Genomic DNA, 18,894 nt, shown 5'->3' with positions numbered 1-18,894 from the left:
TAAAAATCATGTTTGTTAGTTTTAATATGCATTTTTACTGTGTTTTAGAAAACATCTCTTATATAATGTTAGTGAGTCAATGATGTATCAATTTATAGTCTTTAATGTAAGATCTGTGCCATATCTGAGTCTTCTTGTCAGGAAGCAGAATCACATGTTGCAGCTAGGAATTCCCTTCTCATTTTAGGGAATGTGAATGTGAGGCCCTTACATGATAAATGAAGATATTTTTATTGATTTGGGAACTGTAACTGGTAATAATTTCACTTCTGATGAGACTTTATTTTGATTAGACTTTAATTCATGTACTTTATAAAAATAAATTTTTGTAATCTTTGGTTTAAAAAAAGAACCTGAGATTCATCTAAATACCTGCCTTTCATACACTACCTCTTTCCCACATCCAATCAACCCCCTCATCCTATAGATCCTACCCGCTCCATGCCTCCTAAGCCCCTGATCCTCTCTGTGCTCTTGCCTTAGCAAGCCCCCAGCCCTTCTTACAGGATCACTGCCACTAAGTAGCTACTCTCCCTGTCTTTAGTTTGTATCAAGTTCCATCCATCCTCTACACTAGAACTAGAGTGATTATCTTTAAAAACAAATCTGATTGAGCTATTCATCTATTTAAAATTGCTCAGTGGCTCTCTGTAGCTTTCAGGATAATGTTAAAACTTTAAAGTGTACACACAAGACCCTCCAAAATCTGTCTCTGCAAGGACATCCCAAGGTTACTGACCCAATCCTTGGTATAACATCTTTGAGCCAAACAACAGTTACAAGACAGCAGAGTGTTGAAGGAGCCAGCACCTCTCAACCAGATGCCAGAGTTCATGTCTCTGGTCCTCCACTAAGGAAATGCGGGATCTGGGCTCCACCACCTCAGCGATTGAAGGAGATGCTAATAGTATGGGCAAGTGGCGTTATTGTAATAATTAAACTAGGTAATCCAGGGTAAGCCCTTAGACACCACCCAATGCTCAGTAAATGCTCAATATACAATAATCATTATGATTAGCCCTTAGCTTTATTCTCAGCCACATCTCCCTCCTGATGCCTCTGGCCCAGCCGTCTCACTCTTCTCTCTGCCGATGACGCCCTTGCTCTTTTCATTCCCAAGAATCCTACTTGTCCACTAAAATGCAGCTCAAACTGTACTGCAGGTATTGTTCCTCCTCCAGGAAACCTTTCCTGCTGCCCACATCTGATTTTAATGTCCTTTCTGTGCCCCCATGGCTCTCTGCCTTAGCCTCCACCTTGGCACATTATGCTGCATTGTTTATCTGTTCACTTCTCTGTTTTCACTACAAAATGCTGAACTTGGGAATTTTTTTCTTATGTGCTAAACACAGTGCCTGGCATAGAATGTCCAAAAAAAAAATATTAATTGAATGAGTAAAAAATGAATGAAGCAGCAAAACTAGGGCTCATCCCCTAAGTCTCCAAGCCACAGGCCTTCCCATGCCCTTCCAAAAAACATCTCTAAGTATTTAAATCCCAAAAAGAAATGCACCAGGCTGACTCTGTTCTGTGTCTCCAGACACTTCAGGAAACTCCAGCTGAGGAATGAGTCAGGGAAATCCAACTGGGAGTAACTAGTGGTTACAGGGAAGCCAAGGCTGGTGCCAAAAACCAAAACATTTCAATGTGAAATGAAATGAAGGCTGGGGGCTGGGGGGGTGCAGGGAAGAAGTCCACATTAGAAAAAGAAAAATGAGGATAAAGCAAACAAACTATTTAAGCAGACTGAGAAGGGAAGGACAGATTAAATCAAACCTCAGGCAATCAATGGGCATTCAATTAACAGTTACATTATTACTAATTTACACAAAACATCTAAAAAATACCCTTTCCTCCTCTGGGAAGACCTTAATTTAATGCTTTCCAGCTGTTCAGACATTCTCTGCTAACCCCACAGGGGCCCCAGGGCCACTGTGCCCATGCCCAGGCATACCCCATGGGACTGGACAGCCAAATCAAAAGACATTGGCCTGAAGGGTGGGCCTCAGTGGATGCAGAGAAGTTGACATGGGGTAGAGAGAAAGGATGTTCAGAGCAGTGAAGCCATGCCACTTTTGGAACTGGAGAAGAACAAGCAAGGACGGAAAGAAGCCAAAATCAGAATCAGGAAATCAGCCTTGCAATAGCCCAGGGGTCCAAATGACTATGGACCCTGGCTCAGCCTTTGGATGTCTTGCTCCCTGAAGTCGATGGCACTTTAAAGAACCTGCCAGGTGCACTGAAGTCCTCCTTTATGCTCAGAGCATCCACAGATGTGGCAGGAGGAAGGTCTCCATTTGAGGATAAAGGGGTAGAGAAAGAGATAGTATCTACTCCATAGGGATACCCCAAGGTCATTGATCCAACTCTTGGGCCAGAACCTCAAAGTGGCAGAGTGCTGAAAGAGCCAGGCAGAGCGCAGTTCTAGCTACAAACCTGGGCAAGCCACTCACCACTCTAGGCCTGTTTCCTGCTCCAGTAAAATGAAATAATACTGGTGCCCAGCTCAAAGTTGGGCAAGAACTGAAGAGATGTGTGCAGAACACCCAGTCCCCAGCACACGCACCTCTTGGGGTCTAACTACTATTTGGGCAGCACTACAGAGCAGATGCCCATGGTAGAGAAAGTGAGGGCAAAGGGAAAGAAGAGAAAGGAGAAGAAAATGCCATTTCTCGTTTCATCATTTCTGATGGATGAATTTGGAAAGATGCTACAGGTATTATCTATACACACAAATCACAAATACCCTCACGTTTTTTTAAGCCCTATAAAAGACCGGCTTTAAGCAAAGCAATTTCTTGAGGAAAGCATGAATGCTGTTTCCAGGGCTATCATGTCCCTTTTGCTTACACAGCCCTGTTTTCCCTCTTGATCCTCTGAAGTGAACCAGAGCAGCTCTCATCATCCCTAGATAAGAAAATTAATTCACAATGAGGTAAAATGACTTGCTCAAAGTCACACAGTGGTAGGTCTTAGCATTCTTAAATTATATTTTTTCCAGCCCATGATCTCCTGATTGACAAACAGAACCAATGAATTATAAGGGGAGATGAGTATAACAATCAAAGCCCTCCTCACCTCAAAATGCTATTCAATTCCAAGTCCACTGAACACCCCAGGACCCTCTCCCTCTCTTCCTACATTCCCAGACTTCATGGAGCCTACGATATGTCCCTAGGTTTTTCTTAGAACATTGTTAAGTCTCTGCCCTTCTTAACAGAACCCAGCTTGCCCTATAACTCAGGTGTCAGAGATGGAGACATCGACTGCATCACCAAATGAGACCCTGAGGAAAGTAGCTTTCCAAACTATGGATTTTCCACATAGATTACTAAAACATATTTGGAAACTATTCGCCCAGCCACAGCCACCTCCTCAGCTTGGAAATGCAGCCACCATTGGCAAATGTGTTTTGTGACAAATATTAATGTTCTGATTAACAACTTCCCAAACTGAACCAGAAGTGGAGCTCTGCCCTCGATAATAAGCCCTCCCACCCTTTCCCCAGAAGGAACTTGTGACAGCTTAGTACTCCTGTCACTCTTCTCCATGAAATATCCTTCCTTGCATCCTCTCCCCACAGGCCATCAACCAATTCATTTCCTCACCATTATTTTTAAAACTCAAATTTATTAGCAATGAAACATGAGTAATACATACCAATATACTGTTTGCACTTTGAATTAGCCCTGCATGTCCTGTGACCACAGGGCTGTTTGTCAAAGCCAAACTTGCCCCCTACCTGTACTTTGCGGTCAGAACACAGACCCTTCCATATTCACAGACAGTTGGACACCAAACAAGGACAGTGGCGTGCTCTGAGGACTCACACTTGGGGCTTCTTGATTCCTAGGCAGAGCACTGGAATCAGTGGTAAGCTATGGCGGGGCTTTAATGCTAGAAAAAGAAGAATCAGATCTCATGGTGCATAATGACATAACCATTCTAAACTTCCATTTCCTCATCTGCAAAATTGATCAATAACACCCACTTCTTGGGATTACCGATGGAAAGTGAGAAGCTGGATTTGAAGGCAACTAAAAGTAAACTTGTACATAAAGAGGACAGTGGCCAAAGGGGGTGAAGGTAAGAGTATAAGGGAGGCTTCACTGTATCAGAGTCATAAGGTACCTAAAATCACCTATACCTGGTTCCATGGAAGGATAAATGTTGGGCAGTACCTTTTCTGCCTCCTCCTACTCCCTACGGCGGGGTTTACACATCTGAATATCCAGGCACATTTGTGAGACACTATTATGTTGCATCTATGTGCAGGTGTCAAAAACTCAGTGCTGAGCAAAACAAGGTGGCCACTGGTGCCCAGGCTGGGCTCTAGACTCCCATTTTTAGCAGCTGTTTAGGGGCTCAGACTCAGCTGGAGGGAGTCATGGCCAAAGGCAATCCCTTCAATGCAGACAGGCACAGCAGCCACACAGCCAAAGAAGCAGCTTCAGAACCTTGCTCCTCTCTTTGGTGTTCAATGACCTCTTTTCTTCCAAAAAAACATTCAGCAAGATCCTCCTGTGTGCCAGGCTCTGTGCTAGTCTGTGGCACAGTAGTGGATGTGACAGCTCATTCTAATTCCTGGCCTCCCAGAGCTTGGTGTTCAGTGAAAGACTGAGTAGTGAACAGGCAATTACAATGTAGTGTGGAGAGTGCTCCAAATCAAAGAACTGCAGGAAGCTGTGGGAGCACACAAGAAGGGACCCATTCAGGTTGGAAGAGAAAGCAGGAAAGAGGTTCTTGCAAAAGGCATACATAAGCAGGAGTGAAGCAAGAGAAGGAAAGGAGGTGAAGGTGGGCGTTCCAAGCAGGATCAAAACCAGAAGGCAGGCATTCATCGATAGCATGTGCAAAGGTCCTGAAGCAAAGACGGCAAAGCTACACTAAGCAACTGAAATAAGCACTACAGATGTGCAAATGGATGGAATCCCTAAAAAATGCTCAGAAGAAGGGTCTTCATAGTCCCTGCCCTCGGCCAGCCTCTAGTCAACTAGAGGAAACAGGACCAACATAATGGAGACAGATATAAGACAAAAATAATCATAAACAATCAGAAGTTGTTAATGTGCTTCCTCTATTCACAGTGTAGAAGTCCTTTCTGAGGGTTGGGAAGTAACTGTCAAAAGCCAAAGGAGTTAACCAGGGCAGGACCTTGAGACAGGTGAGCCAGCATGCTCAGGGGTAACGAAGCTGTCTGACCTCCAGCACCCTGAATGGCACTGACTAGGCCCCATTTTTCCCCATCTGGTTGGAAACTGTGGACAACAGTTTATGTGCTTTGCCAGTTACAAATAAATGCAAACTCAATTCCATCCCTCTCTCATTAGACCAGGCTACAAGTCAGGGTAGTTTAGTCTGAGTTAGGATGACTCATTTAGCTAAATAACAAAGGCAACAAAAGTGTCTGTCTTGCCTTCTTCCTTCCACCCTCTACCCTACTCCTGTAAGAAGATGTGCTGCATGCCCCTAGCCTCTCCTGGTAAGCAGGAAGCTTTCTATGAGGATGCAGATACCCTGCCCAGTCTCTGGGAGACAGTGAGAGAATTCATATCACACAGAGCAGCTTCCTCCTCTCCTTATTGCTGTGTGACACTGTACTTCTTCCTCTCTCACCTGACAGGGATCAGCTCTGGAGGTTTTCAATGAGCACATTTTTTGCCCTAAAGCCTCCACCCACTCCTCTTCCCACCAGGACCCCATGATCCTTGGAGGCCCCCCCATCCCACTGGCAAAGAGCACTGAGCAAAGCACAGCTTGCTGCTTTCCAGACCAATGTCTTCCTTCTAGCTCCCACTTCCTATTTACTTTTGCTCTGGAAGAACCAAGGGACTGGAACCAGCCTGTGAACTGTGCCTGTTCTGCACATTTCCCCACAAGCTGTGGGGCCCAGCAGGAACCCCACACAGTCAAAGTTATAAAGACAACAGAGACCCTGGAGGCAGGGCAACACTTATATCCTTCATTCTCTACCTGAGTAGGGCTCTGGCCTCAGCCTACCTCTGCCACAGGCTGGCTGTATGATTTCAGGTAACTTATGTAAACTCTCTGAGCTTCAGTTTCCTCATTTATAAAATATGGGTTGTTGTAAGGATTAAATAAGAACATGCATGTGAAGTAATTAGCATACAGCCTAAAACAGTCAACAAATATAACACTTCTATTAATATCATTCCAGGTCTCTTTTAGACACTCTCTCAAGTGACCAGACTCTAGCTATAATAACCTAGCCATCATAAGCACTTAAAAAAAACTTTTTAAATTGAATCATAATATACATACAGAAAAGTGCACATAAGTGTAGAACTCAATAAGTTTCCTATATAATCAGCTCTCAGATCAAGAAACAGCATTATCAGTATACTAGAGGCCCCTTTGTGCCCCTTCCAAGGATAACAACTATCCTGATCACATTGCCTGTTCTTGAACTTATATAAACACAATCATACAGCATGTACTGAATTCACCTTATGATTTAAGGAGCCCTTTCATAAATGTTGTCTGATTTGCTCTTCCCCAAGTCCAATAAGATTAGGTTTTATTATGGTCCTCATTTTATTGCTGAGTAGACAGAGGCTTCAGATATAGCAACTGACTTGTCCAAGGCTGCACAGTAAGTAAGGAGGAAAAGACTCTAACCCCAGGCTGGCCCAGCCCCTCTTGTCCCCTTTGCACACCACCAGTGTACTTCTCATATATCATATCAGCCTACCCCTACCCCCGGGCTTCCAGGAAGTCCCCTCCTACAGGTAGCTTCCTTGGGTGGCTTAGAGAAAAGCTATCTTGTTATTCCTGATTTCACTCTGAATATTGGGTCTTAACATGCAGCTAACCTGAGCACACATCTGATAGGTGTGCCCTTACTGCCTGCTATGGGTTTGTGTAGTGTGTCCACCCATCTCTTCTCCACAAGACTCTGGGATCACAACTCCCTGGGGGCAGGGCATGCTTCTGTGGCTCATTCCATGTCCTGCCCAGAATGGACAGGGCTGGCTAGAAGCTGTGGAAGGTGGAGGCCTCTCTGAATCTGGCACTGTCTCTACTGCTTTGATAAGAGGCTCCTTGTGAGTTAGTCTAATAAGAGGCATGAAACAAGAGTGAACCAGGGCCAGGGGATCCCTTTTTAAATCCTGATACTGAGACTCATGTGATCTTGGGCAAGATACTTGCCCTCTCTGAATATTAATGTTCTAATACATAAAATGGGATGACTAGACTAAATCTGACTTGACAAATGCATTTTTCCCTGTGCCTATCTATCACTAGTTGACCCAGACCCCATCACAGAGAGCCCACACTCAGCTCCAAACCCCTCTCAACCCTGTACTACAGGTACCACTGCCAATCAGCAGAAATGGGCATAGAAGGAACCTAGCTGACACCACTGACCATGGTCAGCACCAAGTAGTTGGAGTCACTGGGACTCTGCATCCATGCATAGCTACTGACCATGCCTCAGGTTCCAGGGATGAAAGGTCATACATGGCTCATCTCTGGGATCCTGGGTCCATCTTCATAGTCCCCACACAAAAGCAGCCTCTTTCTAGGTCCTCTGCCCCCGCAGTCCCCATGCGTTACCCTACCCATTGCTCTCCCATGTAACTAACTCTACTCGGAACTAAATGAATTTGGGGATGTACACAGTCCCCACCTCTAGCTGGGTGTCTAGAGGAACATCCCTGGAGCTCAGATCTCCTTCTTAATCATGAGAGCAGCAGTGCCCCCCACCCAATCTAAAAGTCATGGCTCCTCACCCATACACGACTTCTGTTCTTGCCAGAAACCCTTATCCAGTCCCCCTCGATCCCAGCCCCAACTAGACTCAAGGAGGAGGTGAAGTGCTTTGGTCCAGGCAGATCCAGGGTTAGTTACTTTTTGTATTAGTTCAGCTCTTTTATGGGTTACACTAATCCCATAATCTACCAAAGAAATGTATTCTGAGAGCTATACAACTGACTTTTTATACAACTGAGTTGAAGCAGCCCATCCAAGCTTTCTAGAGCTGAGGCTCATTGCTAGCCTAAGGCTCTAGGACCCAGGGCCTTTCCAGAGAAGGGGCTCACAAATGAAGCCATTCATTCAACAAACATTGACTGAGCACCTACTGTATTCCAGTACTGCCTTAGTTGTTGGGGATGCAATTGCTGAGAAATAAACATAGGCCCTGTGCCAGTGGAGCTCCTGTCTTGTGTGGAAGACAGATAATGACCTCTGCTGAACTCCCTGAAGCATCCAAGCATGGCCTGACTTGCCTCACTGCCATCTGCCCTGACTCTCGCTGGGGTAAGCTGCTTAAGCTCCTCCCATGCTAAGTGCTGGAGGTTTGAGCAGAGATATGTACTGCCTCCTTGGAGATGCACCAGCCATGATGAAGAAGCCATGCACATAGAGAAAAGGGTAATACTATGGTTCAGCTGAGTGACCTTGTGAAAATTAGAACAGAGGCTCTCAAAGCTTCTGTTCTTTCTCAGATCAAATTGGACTAATAACTCCTACAATGTAGGGTTGTTATGAGAATTTGTGGCAACATGAGGATGGACACTTGAGGTGCAACAAAAACAACATTATTGATCAGGAACATGGGACAAAAATCAGCTCCACTCAAGCTCCCAAGGCCTAAAGTCAAGCTCTGAGCATCTTGCTCTGCTAAATGCCCTCCCCAAAAAGAAGCTGAGGAAAAGAGAGACAGTCCATCAGCCACCTGCCCAGTAGGCCTCATATTGATGGGAATATGCTCTCTCAGTTGACTTTCCACCACTCACATAGTCCAATTGCTGGTTTGCTTTCAATTTGCACCCTACCTTGAATATTTCATGTTCCAGCCTATTTATTTTGGACTCTGGCAGGCCTTTTACTTTTCAAAGGAGAGTAGGATGGTGTTATTTTACCTCAAATAAACTGGTGAGCTTTCTCCATCTAGTTGCTCACTCTGTACTCTTCGATTTGGGTCATCTGAACTTTGTGGCCTTCTAACTGGGTGTCTGCAACACCACCTACCTCACAGAGGCTCAGCAAAGCCAGCTGGTCACCCCAGTCCTTAGCCCCCATGGCCAGGACCTGAGGCCCAACCTAGCACCTGATAGATTCAGAAGACATCTGCGTGCACATTTTAGAGGGGCTCAGTCCTGGGGTGAGATGACCCTCTGTCACTTGATGGCCATGCCTGGAAACAAGAGGCACTCAGGAAATGTGTGCTATAAATGAATGCATGGAACTCCTAGCACAGCCCTATGGCCAAGGATCATGAGCCAAGTCCTAGCCTTGGACATTTCTCTGAGCCTCCCAGACTTTCATTTCCTAGTTGGGGACTCTGTTTGGGAAAAAGAGTCTTGGAGGTGTCCTAGCTTTGTTTCTTCTTCATGTGATATCTTAACATCTCAAAGGCCGGAATGTGAAAAAGGGTAGAATTGTCTTATGGAGATTCAAGGAGGGGTACAAAATAAGGACCTATGAGAAGTACATTTGACTTGATATCAGGTAAAGCTTTCTGGTATTTTTTTTTTTGAAGAAGAAAAGCACTAGCATTTCCTGAGTACCTTCTAAATGTGAAGCAGTATGCTGAGTGCTCTCACATGCTCCCTCATTTTCAGCTTCCTGGAGAGGGATGACTGCCTCATAGGTGGTCAAGAGCACAGTCCAGACTGCTGAATTTATATCCTGACTCTACCACTTATGAGTGTATCACTTTATGTGACTTCTCAGGGCCTCAGTTAACTTATCTGTAAAATGAGACAACAACAGTTCCAACTTTATAGGGTTGTTAAAAGACCAACTTAATAAATATACAGGATCTAGAACATAATAAATGCTCAATAATGTTAGCTTTCAGAAGATGCAGAGGAGGAGCAGGAGGAGACAAGAGGAGAGCAGCAGGTGGGATGTTGAATAAATGATTTCAAGTTCCTTCCAGGAATAAGATTCTACAAATCATTTACTCTCTCAAGGTTTTAGTTTTCTAAGCAATAAAATAGCACTACTGTTACTGAACAAATGCTGCTTTATGTTGTGTAATGTTCTCAACCTTGAGAAGAGTAGTTGTGTGCAACGGTCACTGCCTCCACCATTTGCACAGGCTGCCGGTGCCTTTCAGAAGGTGCTGAATGTATGGACAGAGCCCTGGGAAGGGGACAAAAGTCCTGGATCCTGATCCAACCTCCCAATCAAATAACTCTGTGGTTTTTAGCTACTCCATGAAATCCTGAGAGTTTGGGACAATAATTTCTACCTGCCCTACTCTCATATTTGTGGCCCTGTGAGATCCTTGGGAATGGGGCAGAAACCACCAAGATCATAAGCCTTTGAACAGGTACACACACTAGGAATGGCACTAGTAGTTTTAGCATAAGCGCAGATTGTATCAATGGAGGTTTGACAGGGGTGGTCCTGGTGAGAAGCTCCACCACCTCCCCCCAGGAAATAATACCATAAGGGTCTTCTGGCCCTCCCTAAACAAACTCTAGTCTTCTCTACTTCTCAAACAGCCTCTGCTGCCTCCAGAAAGAGAGACGCTCAAATTTCCGTCTGGTCCCCAACCTTGCTTGAGACAGTCTTCTATCATGATCTTATGAACTAAACAAGTTTGGGGGATGTTGTAAAGATTAATAATAACCACAATTGTAATAGCAGTGTTCCATCAGATTTCTTCCAAAGATGCCCTATCATGCCTCTAAGAATCTAAACCCAGTTAAATCCCACTCCTAATAACCTGGGCAGCCATGCCAGCCAACTCAGCCGAAGAGCACTGGAGAAGATGGTAACTAGACTGGTTATGATTGCTCCAGGCAGAGTAGGATGGCAGTAGTTCCATCAATGCTCCATCAATACTCAAGCTCTTTGGCTCATGAAGAGGTTTCATCAGTGTTTCATTTCACTGCATTTTTCCAACCTCCAACTTAGTCACTCCCCTAGATGACTTCCATGTTGGAAAACATTGGCATATAATTTAGGGACCAATGAAGTAACACTGTTGGAGATGATCTTCAATCAAGTCCCTAATATTTCTAGGGGCCTCACACTTAGTAGTCAAAGAAATCAGGCCAAGGAAAGACAAACACTGGAGTGTATCAAGAGTCCACTGGCCCCACCATGACTGGTCTCCTTGCCTATGAGATAAGGAATAGAAGTAGTGAGGTAGCTAGAAGGGAAGTCAAAGATCAGTGCATATTTCACATAAATGTGCATGTGTGCAGACATGTGCGTGCACCCACACCTGCACACAGAAATTTTTATCAGCAGAATTTTAAAACAGTCCACCTGGGTACAAACTCCAACTCCGCTTCTTACTAGCTATGAAACATTGGGGTAATTAATCATCTCTTAATCCCAGCCTCCTCATCTACAAAATGGGTATGATAATACTATCTTAACTTTATTAAGAGGATGACACAAAATAATACACTTACTGAGATTTACGGAGGTAGGTATTATGTTCATTAAACTCCTTGCCCAAAGCTATGCCCATTGGAAGAGCTGGGATTTGAATCTCAAGCAATCTGATCCAGGAGTGGCCAACCACTGCACCACACAGCCTCTGGTAGGATGGGGCACCCCACTCAGGTCACCCTGATAGAAGAAGCAGGCAGAAAGAAGCAGAGAGTTGCTACCAAAAACGTGACAACAGCACTTTGCTCCCTGAATCCAGTCTCCCTACTAGGGAGCCTCTCTGTGCTGGAGAGCAGAAGCTACCCCAGCTGTCCCAGAGCCCCCAGATGTTCCTCCATCCTCCACAGCTTCTTAAACTTTTCTGTTTTATTAAGTGTGCCTTTTAGCCAGCCTCTCACCTATCTTAACCTTCTCTAGGTTATTTATTTCTCATTGTATAAAATCCTCCTCTTTAAGTCTGGCCCTTAAACTCCAACCCTAAATCTGTGTTTCCTCCATAGCTACTCTCCAGCCACTGCTTCGACCCCCTGTTCTGAGAGCAGGGGGTTGGGGTTCATACCCATCCCTGCTCCCTCCTCCCTCCTCTGTCACCCGTCACATGATTATCTTGTTGAGTTAGGAACTCTGTAAGGTAGTTTGGTATATGCCCATGTTGATAGAGAGAAAACTGAGATAGCAATAAGTAGCCTGGATTTCTTGTTTCCAAGCTAGATCTCTTTCGCTGGTACACAGCATACCTCTCTCCACCCAAAGAGGCCCCAAGACTCTGAATATCCCAGCTTCCATTTCAGCCTTTCTGTGGCCAAAATACACCACAGCATTATGAACGACGATAATCATCACCATATAGTTTTCTCTGCTTCCTCTAAGCAAACCTCCCCCTGAGAAAAGCCTAAGAAGGAAGGGACAGCAGCGTGAGACCTCATTTCTAGGTGAGGGGCAGGGGCACACAGGAGTGAGGGGCCAGCCCAAGGCCTCCCACAGTGAATGCCAGGCCAGCCTCAAACTCAAGAATGAGTGACAGTGAGACCAATTGATCAGCTTCTGGACTCAAGCCCACACTCCCACCTCCCTAACCCTGCAACTCAGGCCCTAGGAGCCCTGGGCAACAGCTGGATATTTATACTGGCACCACGTAGGTGGACCTAAAAGAGAGGACAGTGTCACAGCAATCAGAAAAGTACAGTCTTGTGAGGAACCCTGGGCTATCCCAATCCTGGTGGCTGAAGGCCCACACAGCCTTCCTCTTCCCTCCTCACTCCCATGTTCTATGAATTTATCTCTGTAACAAACATTTGTTAAACATGAGTTGGGGCCACTTAAATAAGACATATATTTATTTAACACCTACTTTGGAAGTACTAGGAATATGACTGAACTTGAGCAAAGTAGATGTAGGGTCCTGGCCCTTTTGGAGGTAAGCTCCATTCCAAGTTCCCTGGAAGTCACAGACACAAAAGAGTAAATTCTAGCAAAGTGAGTCCTGGGTGCAGGGGTCCCAGTGTCATAAGAGAAGGGCAGAGAGGGTTCACAGAGATTGGGAAGGTGAAATGTAGGCATCAAAAATGCCTGAGATCAGCCCCCTCTGCAGCACATGGCCCAAGGCACATGTCCTTGCACTCAGCTACTGTCCAGGAACTCCACCTGCTACCTATGTCCCATCCCCAAATGCTCTGGTATGTCTGGGAACAAACTTATCCTTCCCTCAGGCCTGCTTCCTCTTCTGGCTTTCCTGTTTCTGAAAATGGCATCACAATCTCCCTAGTCTCTAGAGCTAGAAATCTCAAAGTTCTCACTGACACTTCCTGCTCCCTCATCTACTCTTCCCAATCTGTCAGTGCCTTCTGGTCTTCCTTGGAAATATTACTCAATGCACTCTCCCTCTGGCCTTCTCTGCTCCCCCCTCCGCCCCCACCCCTACAATCTCTGGGCACTGCACTCCTCTGCCCAAGGATCCTCAATAACTCCTCAAACTGGATGCATCAACCTGAACCTCTTCTCAGGCTTTCAAGGTCTTCCTGAATCAAGTTAGTTCTGCTCTTCCCCTGCTATCTTTATTCCTGAACCAGACTCTTTCTTCATTTGCCTGATTCCTCAGAACATACCTCCTCACCCCACCACTCCTCACCCCATCACTCTGACTTCACCCATGAAGTCCTTCCTCCTGTCACTGAGTTCCAGCCCCACTGCATGCCTGTTTTTGTTTTGTTTTGTTTTGCTGGTGGCCAGTGCAAATCCTTACATGTGCCTGATGTTCCAATCATGTACTCCTTAACTTTCCACCCAAATCATAAACCTGCTGAAGGAAGATCCCTGCCTTACTACAGTGCTTCTGACTACTCAATCTCTGCTGGGTTGATACATTCACATTTGATGGGTTCTGTTACTTAAGAAAACCTGCAAGGAATATTATTATAAAGAGCCTCTCCCTCCCTTTTTCAGGCCCAACAGTAGGAGGAGGAAATGGGGCTCTAAGTGCCCCCTAGTCTGTGAAGCAGCACAGAGTCACACTTCAGGACCCTCTATGAACCCTCTCTCCTCATCTATAAAAATTGAGATGCTCACATCTCATTCATGGGGAAGATAGGATGATTGAGTGAGACAAGCAAAGTGCTCAGTCAACAATCAATCAGTGTTACATTGATTCTCTTCTCCCTTCTCTTGGCTGGCACTATGGTATAATTTTTTTTTCACAGTGTATTTGCTAAATGTAAGGCATACCCTATTTTATGTAACCAAATATTATACTTAAGTAATGACTATTTTTTATGTTCCCACTTTGAGCAGAGGCCAATTTATGGAATGTGGAAGGACAGCACTTGCTCTCTGTTAGGAGCCCAGGATGTGAAAAGCCATCAGGTAAAGGCTTTGTTCCTCAAGAGACTTGCCATCTGGATGGAAAAACAAACAGGGATAGGTAATTATCAACAGCAGGAAGGAGGGGGAAGCTGAAACAGTACAAGGTGGTAGTGTGGGAGAAGCCCACACAGGGATGCTAAGTGGCACTGCACATTGATGAATCCCATTCCCATCCCACTCACATTGTTGTTGAAACAACCCTTTCCACCAAGTGAGATCATCTCCATTTTACAGATGAGGCTCATAGAGGTTAAGTAATTTTTTCAAAGTCACTCAGGGAGTAACACCAGGATAGGAACCCAAGTCTTCTTGACACTTAGCACACCTCCTGCTGGGACCTAAGGATGGGGAGCAGGGCTTCTGAGGAGAAGGAAAGAAAAAGGTCCTGAAGAGGGTATAAAGTCATACTATCAAGGTAGGCATAGGATTGCATCCAGAGACATAAAGTTGAGGCCAGCCTGTGAATGGCCTTCATCTCCCAGCTGCTGCATGGAACACTAGCCAGTAGCCCATGGGACCCCTGAGGGCTCTTAAGATTGGGTCATATGTCACAAGCACCTTCCTTTGTAGGAAGGCAGGTGTGATGTTGGGCTGCCCAATGTTAGCATAATGCAGATGTGGACCACTAAAGTAAAGCCCCAGTGGGAACAGTGGCAGTGGGAAAGAAAAGTTCAGACAGGGCACTAGAAGTTCTCAAAAGAGGTAAGAGGGCTAAAATGATAAGGATAGGAGAGTGGGTGGAGGAGGCAAGGGAAGAAGGAGCATAGGGGTCCCAGGGGCCAGGCCTCATGCCTGGAAAAACCTTGAGCTCTCTCCACAGGAGGGAGTCAAGAGGAAGAACTGGTCTGGGGTCAGGGTGGCAGGGTGGTTGCTAGGGTAGCCAGTGTAGGGGCTGAGAGAATGCAGAACCAAGAATTAGCCAGACCCCAACTCTGGGCAAGGGGGAAGAGCCAACCCTTCAGCCTCATAGGGAGAAGAAAGTATAGAGCTGATACTAGGAGCAGGAAGGCCAAACAGCTTAAAAAGCAACTAGTAGCAGCAAAAGAGCACTGGCCTGGGAGTCCAGAGGCCTTGGGTGTGGCTTCAGAGCCTTGGACAAGTCATTTAACCTGTGGGAGACTCAGTTTCTGGGAGATCAATAATACTGCCCTATAGGGTTCATAGTACAGATCAAATGCTTGTAGGACCCTATAAAGATCAAATGAAGTAATTTTTCTTTAAAGCATTTTAAAAATTGGAACTCAATACACATAGAAGGGATTAATACTAAGCAAAAGTAATAAGAGATACTTCTCACAAATGTTGACCACTGCCCACCCCACCAGCCACACAATACCAGCTTTCTCCTTATCACTCACTCCTCTTGTTTTCCTAGCAGTTTTTCCCCTCACCCAAGACAGGTCTTCCTGTCTTCTTCCTTCCTTCCATCGTGGTGGGGCTGAGGCCCACTCTCCAGGAGCTCCTGCCTCCCAGTAACTGGGACCTCCTCCCTGGAGTCTTTACTTCTCCTGCACAACACAAAAGTTCCCTCACCATCCTCAGGGAAAAACAAAACAAACTGGAAAGCCAGACCCAGAAGCTGATCCAGTCTCTAAAAAGTACTTTTAGTGCTGGGGAAAATGTCAGTCAATGATCAAGATGCTTTGAGGTTGGGGAAGGGGGAAGGGGATGGAGAAAATACAGAACACTAGAATTTCCTCTCAATTCCCCTCCCCTAAGCCCTTCTTCCCCGCCAGGCACTTCACAGAGCTCTGGATACAGATTTGCCTCTAGTCTCAGGTGACAGGTCCAGAAGAAGCCCGGGAGACAGAGCTGGTGAGTCAGGCAGAAACTGATGGGCAAGCCCTGGTCCACAGCTCCCCGTAGAAGCCTCACTCCACAAGAAATGAACAAAATATGGAAAATTAAACAAACTCAGACACTGTAATGCATGCCTACTAGCTTGACTCTCCAAAGGGTCACATGATGAGTACACCCAGCAAGTGAGGAGAATAATAAACCTGATTAATGATGAGACACTAGCTGCAGCTTCAGCAAATACAATTAGCCTGATGATGCCTGATGGAGTTCTGGGGGCTTCCTTCCAGAGTGGAATCAGAAAACACAGCTGATGTTTCCAGACCCCTCACTTCCATCACAGAAACACAGACACTAGGGAAGGAAAGCCAGAACAGAATTATCTTTCCCCACTTTCTGAGATACCAGACACCCTCTATCCTGGGGATACCATACCAGCTGTTTGCAGGTGCTCCTGGAAGTGTTACTGTCTCCTAGGGGACTCACAGGGAGCTTAAGTGAAGGTAGTTCTCTTTGTCCCTGGCAGGGCTCAGTGCTCTTGGCCAGTCCTGAGATGCCCACTGCTTGGCAAAGGGGCCCAATCGAGCCCAGAGCTCTCTTCCTCTTTCCAGACTACTCAGGCCCTTGGGAGACATGCCCAAGAGAGCCACTGGAGGGAGGCAGGGTGGCGGCACTGCCTGGCATCACCCAACAACAGCACCAGGAGAAAGATGGCAGCATAGAAATTCCAAGAGCCGTGCAGCCAAAGGTCCAACTGGGGAGAAGCTCTGCACAACGCTCCACTGCCAGGCAGGCCAGAGGGCCCTGGGCCATCCCCCCACTGATGCCACCCCCACCCCAAAGGCCCTGGGCCAACTCTCCCCAGGTTCTAACTCCTCCTTTCTTACTTTCTTCAGCTCCAAGGAGCCAGAGAAAGAGACACAGGTGCTCTCAGGGCCTTGAAACCCAGTCTCACGTGTAGCAAGCAGGCCCTACACTGGGCCAGGTCTGAGCAGCTCGATCTTCTGGCAGTCCTCACCAGAGACTCAGTCAGCTCCCTTCCCCCTTTCCTCCCCTATCACTTGTCCAAATGAAGGTCTCTAGAGTCTTTTCCTCGCTTCCCACTTGAGTGAACTAGAATGGGGTCTATGGGAGCCCCATTAGTCCACGGAAAGAGAGTCATTTCTGATAGGACTCTGGATCCCCCAAAGCGACAGGCGTGTAGGGTTGGGGGTGTGGTGGTAGCCAGAGTCCAGTGCAGGGACAGAGGGCAGTCGAGTCAGATATCAGTGAGGAAAGAGAGAGAGGACTTCGTGTGATCCAAGGCTGAGCTAGGATGTAGCCGGGGAACCGGAAGACCAGAGAAGCGGAGAGTGACAAGGGGTGGGCAGAAGCGCCAGTGTGAGAAGGGGCCATCATCCCTGGGCGGGGGGAGCTGGGTGTTGCATGGAGATGGTACCGGAGAATCTCGAGCCCAAGGAAAGGATGCAAAGGTGGAGATGGGGGTGGGGACTGGAGCAATTGTCGGAGCAGAGCCCTAGGGATAAGCCCAGTCGGGAGACGCAGGAATCGGGCTGGCCGAGGGCGGGAGAGGGGAGGAACTGTGCAGGGGCTGGATGCAGAGTGAGGCGAAGCGGCCCCATGGGCGGGGGAAGGAGAGGCAGAGACTTCAGAGTAGGGCACACGGGGCAGAAGGGGGGCATGCAAGACGCCGGGCACCGAAGGGACGTGGCGGTGCGGCGTAGCCGAGGTGCGGCTGGGGACGCCGCGGCCAGCCCTGCCCTTACCTAGTCGGCTCCGCACTCCGGCGTGGGTTGGGGCCGGGATGCTCCTCCAGCGGCCCAAGTGCTCTTTGCTTTTTCTTTCGCAGCAGCCGCGGCAGCTCTTATGCGATCCACCGGCAGCTGAAGGCAGTCTGTATCCGGCCGCAAGTGAAGGAAGAGCCGGCAGCAAGAGAGAAACGCGGCCGGGGCGCGGGGCGCCGCCCGGCGGACAGTGACGGAACTGCAGCGGCCCGCGACAGCTGGCAGATGGGGGTGGGGAAGGGGTCTCCCTTGGGGTCGGGACGCCAGCACGCTCTTGGCAACCCCTTGGTTCCTTGCCCCGCCAGCCGCAAGCACAGGCGCAAGAGGAGCGGGGCGGCGGCAGGCCAAGCGGCTGAGGCAAACTTGCTGCCGCCCCACGGGGTGAGGCAGAGCGACAGGAGCTGGGTTGGGGGATGCAGCGCCAGACAGGGGCTCAAGGACTGCACGCGGCCAAGGCGCAGCAGGACGAGGTGCGAGCCCTGTGGTCTATCAACCTGAGACGGATCCCGGCGCAGCCCTCACGCTGCGCCTCCCTGCGCAAAGTGGCAGTCTTCCCCACCTCCCGGGCCCAGAAGCGTTGTAGCGCGGCCAGCTTTGGTGGGCAAAGCGCGCCTCCTGGTGGGATTGTAGGGAACTGCGCCAGGGCCCTGCGTGCCTTGTTATCAGTCTGGTGGCCAAGATGGAGATGGGGTGGTTTCACGGGGAGAGAAAAGATCAAATTGTTCCAGAGACTGAAAAGAAACAGCTTGCGTTTAGTAATTCCAAGGCTCTATTTTATAAATACAATCATCTTGTGGGGAGCTGTCATGGAGAGGTGAAGGGACCAATTCAGGAAGCTAGGGCTCCAGGTGAACAAGGTAGTAAATGGCAGGACCAGGAGGGCAACCAAGCTTTCTGACATGTGGTCAGTGCTCATTTTACTACACCACAGCTGCCCTCAGGAAGATGTTGGGGGTGGGGAATCCTGAGGAAGGAAGCCCAAAGACATGTGACCTCTTCACACATTAGTTCTTTTCCCAACCCACAGAGCCCCCATCTTCAAGGGCCTAGGCCCTCCAACCCAACTACCAGC

The 18,894-nt window shown here is 47.5% G+C and overlaps 1 protein-coding gene across 3 annotated transcripts in view; it reads right to left on the bottom strand.

The window, feature by feature from the left end:
• GRIK4 (glutamate ionotropic receptor kainate type subunit 4) overlaps nt 1-18,347 on the bottom strand; it is a 444,032-nt gene extending 425,685 nt beyond the window's left edge. The window contains exon 1 of one of the 3 annotated variants that reach the window (XM_036221747.1): nt 17,805-18,347. The gene's annotated coding sequence lies outside the window, so the exon portion shown is untranslated. Of the gene's footprint in view, nt 1-11,402; nt 16,849-17,804 lie in introns of those variants that run through there. The other 2 variants (XM_036221742.1, XM_036221744.1) reach the window with 2 other exon arrangements.
• Between the last annotated feature and the right edge of the window lie 547 nt (nt 18,348-18,894).

The sequence above is a fragment of the Rousettus aegyptiacus genome, unplaced genomic scaffold (assembly GCF_014176215.1).
Source record: "Rousettus aegyptiacus isolate mRouAeg1 unplaced genomic scaffold, mRouAeg1.p scaffold_m13_p_5, whole genome shotgun sequence".
In the NCBI taxonomy this organism is placed as follows: domain Eukaryota; kingdom Metazoa; phylum Chordata; class Mammalia; order Chiroptera; family Pteropodidae; genus Rousettus; species Rousettus aegyptiacus.
This window is presented reverse-complemented; position numbering and strand designations above follow the sequence as displayed.